The sequence below is a fragment of the Orycteropus afer genome, unplaced genomic scaffold, assembly GCF_000298275.1.
Source record: "Orycteropus afer afer isolate SDZICR_OR568_19922 unplaced genomic scaffold, OryAfe1.0 scaffold00269, whole genome shotgun sequence".
In the NCBI taxonomy this organism is placed as follows: domain Eukaryota; kingdom Metazoa; phylum Chordata; class Mammalia; order Tubulidentata; family Orycteropodidae; genus Orycteropus; species Orycteropus afer.
In genome coordinates this window covers 2,973,919-2,984,116 of record NW_006921856.1, presented here as the reverse complement: position 1 = coordinate 2,984,116, position 10,198 = coordinate 2,973,919, and positions in this window count along the sequence as shown.

Below are 10,198 nucleotides of genomic sequence, written 5' to 3'. Positions count from 1 at the left end.
CTTCTGTGTCTGTATTAATTGGTTTCCCTTTTCTTTGTTGAAGAGGGTCTGTGCAATCCTTCTGCCTAGTCCGCCATCTTGCCCCGCCTCAGTGGAATAATTCTTAAAGAATTGGCCAGTGAAAACATTATGAATACCAGTGAAACACTGCTTGATATATTACTGGAAAACTTGATGAATAACCCTGAAACAGTGTCCAACACAGTGCCAGAATATGAGACCCTTAGATCAGAGGTTACTGAAAATATGATTGGGGAAGAGCTGCCTTCTCAAAGTAGAATTGACCTTAATGACATGGATGTAGTAAAGTTTCTGGGACCTCCATTTGCTGATGTGGTATTACTCAAATATGGGAAGAAACGGCTGCAAACACCCATTAATAATTGGAATGATGTAAGAATCTAGGAAAATTGGAAGCTGTCAAACATGAAGCAAAACACATAAAGATCAATATCCTAGGCATCAGTGAGCTGAAATAGACTGATTTTGGCCATTTTAAATCAGATGACCCTATGTTCTATTATGCCAGGAATGAAAAATTGCAGAGGAATGGTGTGGTATTCATCGTCACAAAGAATGTTTCAAGATTTATCTTGAAGCACAATGCTGTCAACGATAGGATAAAACCATACGCCTACAAGGAAGACCAGTAAATGCTATTTATTATTCAAATTTATGCACCAACTACTAAAGCAAAAGACAAGGAAATTGAAGATTTTTACCAGTTTTTGAAGCCTGAAATTGATCAAACATGCACTCAAGATGTGTTGATTATCACTGAAGATTGGAATGCAAAAGTTGGAAATGAAGAATCATGAGTAGTTGGAAACTATGGCCTTGGTGATAGAAATGATGCAGGAGATTGCATGATAGAATTTGCAAGACCAGTGACTTATTCATTGCAAATACCTTTGTTTTCAATAATATAAATGGTGGCTACACACATGGACTTTGTCAGATGGAATACACGGGAATCAGATCAACTACATCTGTGGAAGGAAGTGATGGAAAAGCTCAATATCTTCAGTCAAAAGAAGATGAGAAAAAAATAAGAGAATTTGTTAAAACCAGACAAACCTTACAAGAGATGCTAAAGAGGATCCTTTGGGTAGAGGATCAACAGGAGCAAACAATAACCTATTATTAACACACATGATGACATACCCCAGAAACCAATTCATTTATAGAAGTATCCAAAATAAAATGAGCTTATGAGACTGTATACATGGAACCAGAGACATCAATTGGTAAATGAGGACAACTACAACCATAAAGAAGGAATAAATACTGTAGTTAGAGAACTTCTAAATGGTGAGGAATTCAAGACAACTGCAAGGTAGAACAGACTGTTTAAAACTTGGGTAGAGAATTATAAATCACATGAACTTCAAAGAAAAATCATAAACTTTATCATCAAAATAAAAAAGAGGACAAGCAAAAATATTTCACAAATACTGAAACAATAGCAATGGAGATGATAGTATAATTCATAAAATGAATGAGCTCAGCACAGAAAATTAAATGGAACAAAGAAATCAGTAACACCATGAAAAAAGCCATAAAAAGTGCTGTAAATAAATTCTTACTTGTTGATAATTACACTGAATGTCAATGGATTAAAGGAAACACTCAAGAGATGGAGAGTTGCAGACTGAATAAGAAAACATGGCCCATCAATATGCTGTCTACAAAACACTCACTGTAGACAAAACTTGACTAAAAATCAAAGATTGGGAAAAGATACATCAAGCAAATGGTGATCAAAAAAGAGCAGGACTGGCAATATTAATTTCTTATAAAATAGACTTTAAGATGAAAACCACCATAAGAGACAAGGAAAGACATTACATAGTGATTAAAAGATCAATTGAACAAGAAGACATAACCATAATAAATATCTATACAACCATTGAAAGACTCCTAAAATACATAAATCAGACTTTAACAGAATCGAAATACAAACAGATGACTCCACAGTAATAGTAGGAGACTTTAATACATCACTTTCAATAAAAGATAGAACAACTGGAAAGAAACTAAATAATGATGCAGAAGAACTAAACAATATAATCAACCAACTTGATGTCTATAAAGATGTCTACAAAACACTTAGCCTAACAAAAACACAATATACATTCTTTTCCAGCACACATGGAACATTCTCCAAGATAGACTATATGTTAATATGATATAATCCTGTATATAGAAAACCCAAGAGACTCAGTCAAAAACCTACTTGAACTTATTGAGAGATTTAGCATAGTGGCAGGATATAAGATCAACATACAAAAATTGGTTGGATTCCTCTACACTAGCAAAGAAGTCTCTGAAAAGGAAACAAAGAAATTAATACCACTTACTATCGCTACTTGTTTGCTTATCTAGTGCCATTCTAACAGAAAATAGCAAAAATGGATGGTTTTAACAAACAAGGATTTATTCTCTTACTGTTTAGGAGGCTAGAGGGCTGAGTCTAAAGTGCCAGCTCTAGGGGCTGGATGAAAGCCAGCCTTGGGCTTCCGCTCTCCCTCTTGCTCCCAGCCCACTGGACGTGGAGACGTCTCTTCGCTCAGGCAGCTGCTGACACCTGAGGCTGATAAACCCAAGGTCAACAAATAAAATGGCACAGTCCCAAGATTACCAAAGAAGACAGCAGGCCACTAGTTCTAGTCCATTAACAGTTCCAAGGTTGGCAGGAAACATGGCAGGCTGCTGAATGAAGATTCAGCTACATGAAGGGGCCAAGCATGCTAAAAAGCTCACATTTCTCAATGCTTCTCCTTATATACTGGAAGCAGACCATATCCCTAACGTAGCTACTCATCTCCTCCAGTAGATTCTACCATGGAGTTGATACCAGTTTCATCATGGGGAATAACTACACACAGCTACTCAGCCACTTAAAACCAGGTCCAACCAAGTTGACATGCAACTTAACTACCACAGTTACCAAAATATAAAATAATTAGGAATAACTCTTACCAGGAAGGAGCTCTGGTAGCATAGTGCCTAAGGCACCTGACTGCTAACCAGAAGGCTGGCGGTTCAAACCCACAAGCCACTCCTCGGAAGGCAGGTTGGGCAATCTACTTCCATAGTGATACTGCCTCGGCAACCAAAGGAGGGGTCGCTATGAGTTGGGTCCGACTCAACAGCACATAACAACAACAACAACAACTTACCAGGAGCCCAAAAGACCTATGCGAAGAATACTACAAAACACTACTTGAAGAACCTGTAAGAGATCTACATAAATGGAAGAATATATCATGTTCACACATAGTAATATTGAACATTGTGAAAATGTCAATTCTACCTGTGGTAGTTATGTCAGCTTGGCTGGGCCTGGTTGAGTGGCTGGGCAGCTGGAGGTAGTTATTCACCATGATGAAACTGGCAATCATCTCCGTGGTGGGATCTACCACAAGCAGCTGAATAGCTGCCTTTGGGATGTGGTCTGCTTCCTGTATATAAGGAGAAGCCTTGGGAATGGTCTGAATGGTCTCTAGCTTATGGCATGCTTGAAACCTGCATGTAGCCATGTCACTGCTCGGCAGACTGCCATGCTCTGCCAACCTTGGGACTTAAAATGGACTTGAATTACTGGCCTGCCGTGTGGTTTGGTAACATCGAGACTGTGCCTTTTTACTTGTCAACCTTGGGTTTGTCAACCTCAGCAGCCAGCAGGAGTCTGAGTGAAGAAATGCCTCTAGCTCCAGTAGGCCGGGAGCAGGTGGCAGAGCTGGACCCCAAGGTTGAGGGGCTCTCACCCAGCCCTAGAGCTTGGCACTTGAACTTGGACTTAAGGCCTCCAAACTGTAAGAGAAGAAACTTCTGTTTGTTAAGGCCATCCCATTTGTGGTATATTCTTGTCAGAGTGGCACTAGGTAACCAGAACACCACCCAAAGCAATTTATACATTCAACACAATGTCAATCCAGATTTCATCAATATTCTTCAAAGGCATAGAAAAACCAGTCACTAATTTTATACGGAAAGGGAAGAGACCTTGGATAAGCAAAGCCTGATTTAAGAAGAATGAAGTAGGATGTCTTATATTCCCACATTTTAAAACCTACTATACAGCCACAGTAGTCAAAACACCCTGGTATTGATACAATGACAGACACATAGACCAGTGAAACAAAATTGAGAACCCAGAAATAGATCCAGCCACTTATGATCAGTTGATCTTCAACAAAGGACCAAAATCCATTCAACAGGGAACAAACAGATAGTCTCTTTGACAAATTGGTGATGGCAAAACTGGACATGCATTTGTAGAAATATGAAACAAGATCTATACCTCACACTATGCACAAAAACGTACTCCAGAAGGATCAAAGACTTAAATGTGAAACCTAAAACTATGAAGTTCATCAAAGAAAAAATAAGGGCAAATCTAGGGACCCTAACTTGTGGCATAAATAGACTATCCAGCAAACCAAGATGCACAAACAGCAGAAGATGAATTAGATGATTGGGACCTTCTAAAAAATAAATTCTTGTGTGATTCAAAAGACTTCTCCAAAAGAGTAAAAAGAGAACTTACAGATTGGGAAAATATATTCAGCAATGACACATTGGACAAAGGCTTTATCTCTAAAATTTATAGAAAATTCCAACACCTCAACATTAAAAAGACCAATTCAAAAATTGGCAGAAGATATGAACAGACACTTAACCAAAGAATATATTCAGGCAGCCAATAAACAAAAGAAGAAATATTCCTGATCATTAGCCACTAGAGAGATGCAAATCAAAGCAATAATGTGGTACCATCTCACCCCAGCATTAATAGTGAAGCTCAACAAGACAGAAAATAACAAATGCTGGCAAGGATGTAGAGAGATTGAGACTCATACACTGCTGGTGGGACTGCAAAATGATAACACCACTGTGGAAATTGCTATGGCTATTCCTTAAAAAGTTCAAAATAGAAATGCCATTTGGTCCAGCAATCTCATTACTAGGAATATATCCTGAATAAGTGAGAGGCAGGACACCAATAGATGTATGCACACCCAAGTTCATCGTAGCCCTATTCATACTAGCAAAGAGATGGAAAAAACTTATGTGCTCATCAATGGCAGAATGGATAACCAAACCGTGGTGCATACACACAATGGAATACTATGCAACACTAAAGAATAATGTAGAATCAACTTGGAAACATTATGCTGAGTGAAATAAACCAATCACAAAAGGCCAAATATTGTATTAGTCCACTATTTTAAAGAGTAAGGAAAAGATTTATGCATGGAAGGGAGCTTTCTTTTTTGGTTACCAGGCATGTTGTTAGGTGCTGTTGAGTCAGTTTCAATTCATAGTGACCCTACAGGCAACAGAACAAAACATTGCCTGGTCTGTGCCTATCTCACTGCTGTACCTGAGCCCATTGTTGCCACTCTGTCAATCCATCTCATTGAGGGCCTTCCCCTTTTGTGATTACCCTTCACTTTACCAAGCATGTTACCCTTTTCCAAGGAATAGTCCCTTCTCACACAAGACTGAAAAGTAGGTGAGATGAAGTCTGGCCATTCTCACTTCCAAGGAGCATTCCGGCTGCACTTCATCCTGGACAGATTTGTTAGTTCTTCTGGCAGTCTATGGTACTTTCAGTATTCCTTGCCAACACCACAAGTCACAAGCATCAATTCTTCTTCAGTCTTCCTTATTCATTATCCAGATTTCACATGCATATGAGGTGATTGAAAATACCATGGCTTGGGTTAGGCACACCTTAGTCTTCAAAGAGATATCTTTACTCTTCAGAGCTTTTTAAAGAGGTACTTTGCAGCAGATTCACCTTGTGCAATATGTTGTCTAATTTCTTGATTGCTGCTTCCATTGGTGTTGATTGATAAACCAAGTAATATGAAATCTTTGACAATTTCAATGATTTCTCCAGTTATTGTGATGCTGCTTATTGGTCTAGTTGTGAGGATTTTTAATTACTTTATGTTGAGATGTAATCCATTCTGCAGACTGTAGTCTATAATCTTCTTCAGTAAGCGCTTCAAGTGATTTTCACTTTCAGTGGGCAAAGTTGTACTATCTGCATATTGCAGGTTGTTAATCAGTCTTCCTCCAATCCTGACACCATGCTCTTCTTCATATAGTCCAACTTTTTGTATTATTTGTTCATCATAAAGATTGAATAAGTATGGTGAAAGGATAAAACCCTGATTCACAGCCTTCCTGATTTTAAACCATGCAGTATCCCCATGTTCTGTTTGAACGACAGCTTCCTGGTCTATGTATAGATTCCACGTTAGCATAATTAAGGTCTCTGGAATTCTCATTCTTCTCAATGTTATCCATAATTGTTTATAATCCACACAGTTGAATGCTTTTGCAGAGTCAATAAAACACAAGTGAACATATTTCTGGTATTCTTTCCTTTCAGCCAAGAATCATCTGACGTCAGCAATGATATCCCTCATTCCATGTCCTCTTTATTTATTTATTTATTTATTTATATTGAGCTTTAGGTGCAAATTTAAAGAGCAGAATTTGTTTTACATTCAACATATCATGTACATTTGGTTTCATTCCCCAATTACCATCCCATACCTACTCTCCTCCTTTCACTTCCCAGTACTGCGCCCACCCCTGCTGTGTCCTTCATAGTTATGCACTCCAGTGTGTCCAGCTTTTCCTCTGTGTGAATATTGCCCCATTGGTGTCCCATGGCTGATTGCTCCATAGAGTATGTGGATGCATTGCCCAGGGTTGAGTGATCTGCATATACATCTTATTTACTATTGAGCTGAGAGCCAGCCCTTGGGAGTGAGTTTTATCCAAGGTCCGGAGTGTATCCCAGGGCCGTAGTCTTGGGGTCCCATCAGACTTCATCTGACCAGTATTTCTGGTCATTATTGTGATTCTGGATTTTGTTCCATGTTTTTCCCTCCACTCTATCCAGGATCTCCACTTTTGATCCCTTTCCAAGTGTTTGCCATTGGTAGTCAGGTACCATCTAGTTCCTCTGGTCTTGAGGTCCATCATGTTCTAAGACTGATTGTTTCTAAATGCCCTTGATTTTTTGCATTCTTCTGTGCTTCTGATGATAGGAGATCATTTGGTGTGTCTTAGATGGCCACTTGAAAGCTTTTAAGACCCCAGTCACTACTCACCAATGTAGGTTGTGGAACAAGATTTTTATGCATTTTATTGTGCCAATAGAGTACGGTGTCCCTCTATACTATGGTCCTGAGTTGGTAGATGCATTGGATCTCTCTCCTACAGTGTCTGGCTGTCTATGGGGGATTGCTCTATGTTTGTCTTCTGTTGTTTCTGTAATGATTGCAGGTGTTGTGTATCACTGGTATCTGTGCAAGATCAGCCTCAGCTGAATCTGTCCTTGTTCTAGAGTATAATCCTGTTCATGGACCCCCATCTGATCTTCTCAGTTGTCTATGTGTTTATCCATACCCTGGTGTTTGGTGTTAATGGTAATGCAGTATTGTGGATATACTGTGGTATTAGCCTCTGTTGTCTATATCTTATGTGCACAATTTGGTGTCCTCCCTTTCACAAATGTTATCATGCTGGTCATAGACTCTTTCCATGCCATCCCTCCCCTTACCCACCTCAGCATGTGCCCCTCAACTAGCCCTAAATTATTCATTCCCCTTTCCTCCCTTCCTTGGTAACCTACAAAGTGAGTTCCCTTCCTGAAGCAAACCTTTCCTTGTCGTTTTACAATAATGGGCTCATAAGATATTTGTCCTTCTCCAATTGACTTACTTCTCTCAGCTTAATGTCCTCCAGGTTCATCCATGTTGTGAGATGATTCACATATCCTCCACTGTTCTTTAATGTAGCATAGTATTTCATTCTGTGAATGTACCATAGTTTGGTTATCCATTCATCTGTTGATGGGCATCTAGGTTGTTTCCATCTCTTTGCTATAGTGAATTGTGCCACGATGAACATGGGTTTGCATATGTCTGTTGGTGTCCTGTCTCTCACCACTTTAGGATATGTTACTAGTAATGGAATTGCTGGTTCAAATGGTATTTCTATTTTCAGTTTTTTTTAAGGAAACATCATACCATTTTCCACAATGCTTGTACCATTTTCCAGTCCCACCAGCAGTACATGAGAGTTCCAATCTTTCCACAATCTCGCCAGCATTTGTTATTTTCCGTCCTGTTGAACTTTGTTATTATTGCTGGGGTGAGATGATATCTCATCTTTGTTTTTATTTGAATCTCTAATGACTAAAGATTGTGAGCAATTCCTTATATGTTTGTTGGCCACGAGCATATCATCTTTAGTTAAGTGCCTGTTCATGTCCATTGCCCATTTTTTAATTAGATTTTTTGTCTTTTTGGTGTTGAAGTGTTGAAGTTTTCTATAGATTTTGGAGATAAGTCCTTTGTCAGATATGTCATAGGCAAATATTTTTTCCCAATCTGTAAGTTCTCTTTTTACCCTTTAGAAGAAATTAATTTTTAAAAGGTCCCCATCATCTAGCTTTTCTTCCACCTCTTGTGCATTCTGTGTTTATGTTTCATAGTTTATTTATGCCATAAATTAGGGCTCCCAGATTTACCTCTATTTTATCTTTGATAAATTTTATAGTTTTGGATTTTACATTTAAGTCTTTGATCCAACTTGAGTTTGTTTTTGTGTATGGGGTGAGGTATGGGTCTTGTCATATTTTCTTGCAAGAGGATATGCAATTTTGCCAACACCATTTGTTAAAGAGGCATTCTCTTCCCCATTTAATGGGCTTTGGACCTCTGTCAAAGTTCAACCATCCATGGATGGATGGGTCTATTTCTGGGTTTTCGATTCTGTTCCATTGGTCTGTCTATTGTTGTACCAATACCATGCTCTTTTGACTACTGTGGCTGTTTTGAGATCCAGGAGTGTGAGACCTCCCACTTTGTTCTTCTCCAGTAGTGCTCTGCTTATCCAAGGTCTCTTTCCTTTCCATATGAAGTTAGTAATTGGCTTTTCCATGTCCTTATAAAAAATTGTTAGTATCTGGATTGAGATTGCATTAAATGTGTAGATTGCTTTGGGTAGTATCAACATTTTCACCATATTCAGTCTTTCTATCCATGAACAAGGCAGGTTCTTCCATTTATGTAGATCCTTGTAGTCTCCTGTAGTAATACTTCATAGTTTTCTTTGTATAGGTGTTTTGTGTCTCTGGTAAGATTAATTCCTAGGTATTTTATCTTTTTAGTAATTATTGTGAATGGTATTGTTTCCCTTATTTCTTTTTCAGAGGTCTATTGGTTGGTGTACAGGAATCCAACTGATTTTGTATGTTGACCTGGTATCCTGCCACTTTGCTGAACCTCTCTATTAGGTCCAGTAGTTTTTTTTTTTTTTCCCCCCTGAGTCTCTTGTTTTTTTTTTTTGTTTTTTTTTGTTTTTTTTATGAATAGGATCATGTCATCTGCAAATAGAGAGAGTTTTACTTCCTCTATGCCAATTTGGATGCTTTTTATTTCTCTCTCTTGCCTTATTGCCCTGGCTAGGACTTCCAATTCAATGTTAAATAGGAGTGGTGATAGAGGGCATCCCTGTCTGATTCCCATTCATAACAGGAATGCTTTGAATCTTTCTCCATTAATAATAATGTTGGTTGTTGATTTGCATATATGCCCTTATTATGTTGAGGAATTTCCCTTCTTTCTCTATTTTGCTGAGAGTTCTGAACAGGAACGGGTGTTGGGTTTTATCAAATGCCTTTTCTGCATTGATTGATAAGATCATATCATTCTTTTCTTTTGTTCTGTTTATGTGGTAGATTACATTGATTGTTTTTCTGATGTTGAACCATCCTTGCATACCAGATATGAATCTCACTTGATCAGTATGTATTATTTTCTTGATATGTTGTTGGATTCTGTTGGCTAGGATTTTGTTGAAGATTTTTGCATCTATATTCATGAAGGATATTGATATTTTCCTTCCAGTGGTATCTTTCCCTGGTTTTGCTATTAGTGTTATGCTTGCTTTATAAAATGAGCTTGGGAGTATTCTGTCCTTTTCTATGTTCTGGAATAGCTTGATTAGTATAGATGTCAACTCTTCCCTGAATATTTGGTAAAATTATCCAGTGAAGCCATCAGGGCCAGGACTTTTTCTTGTGGGTAGTTTTGCTTTGTTTTGTTTTTAATGACCTGTTCAATTTCTTCCTTTGTTATGGGTTTGTTCAACTATTCTAACT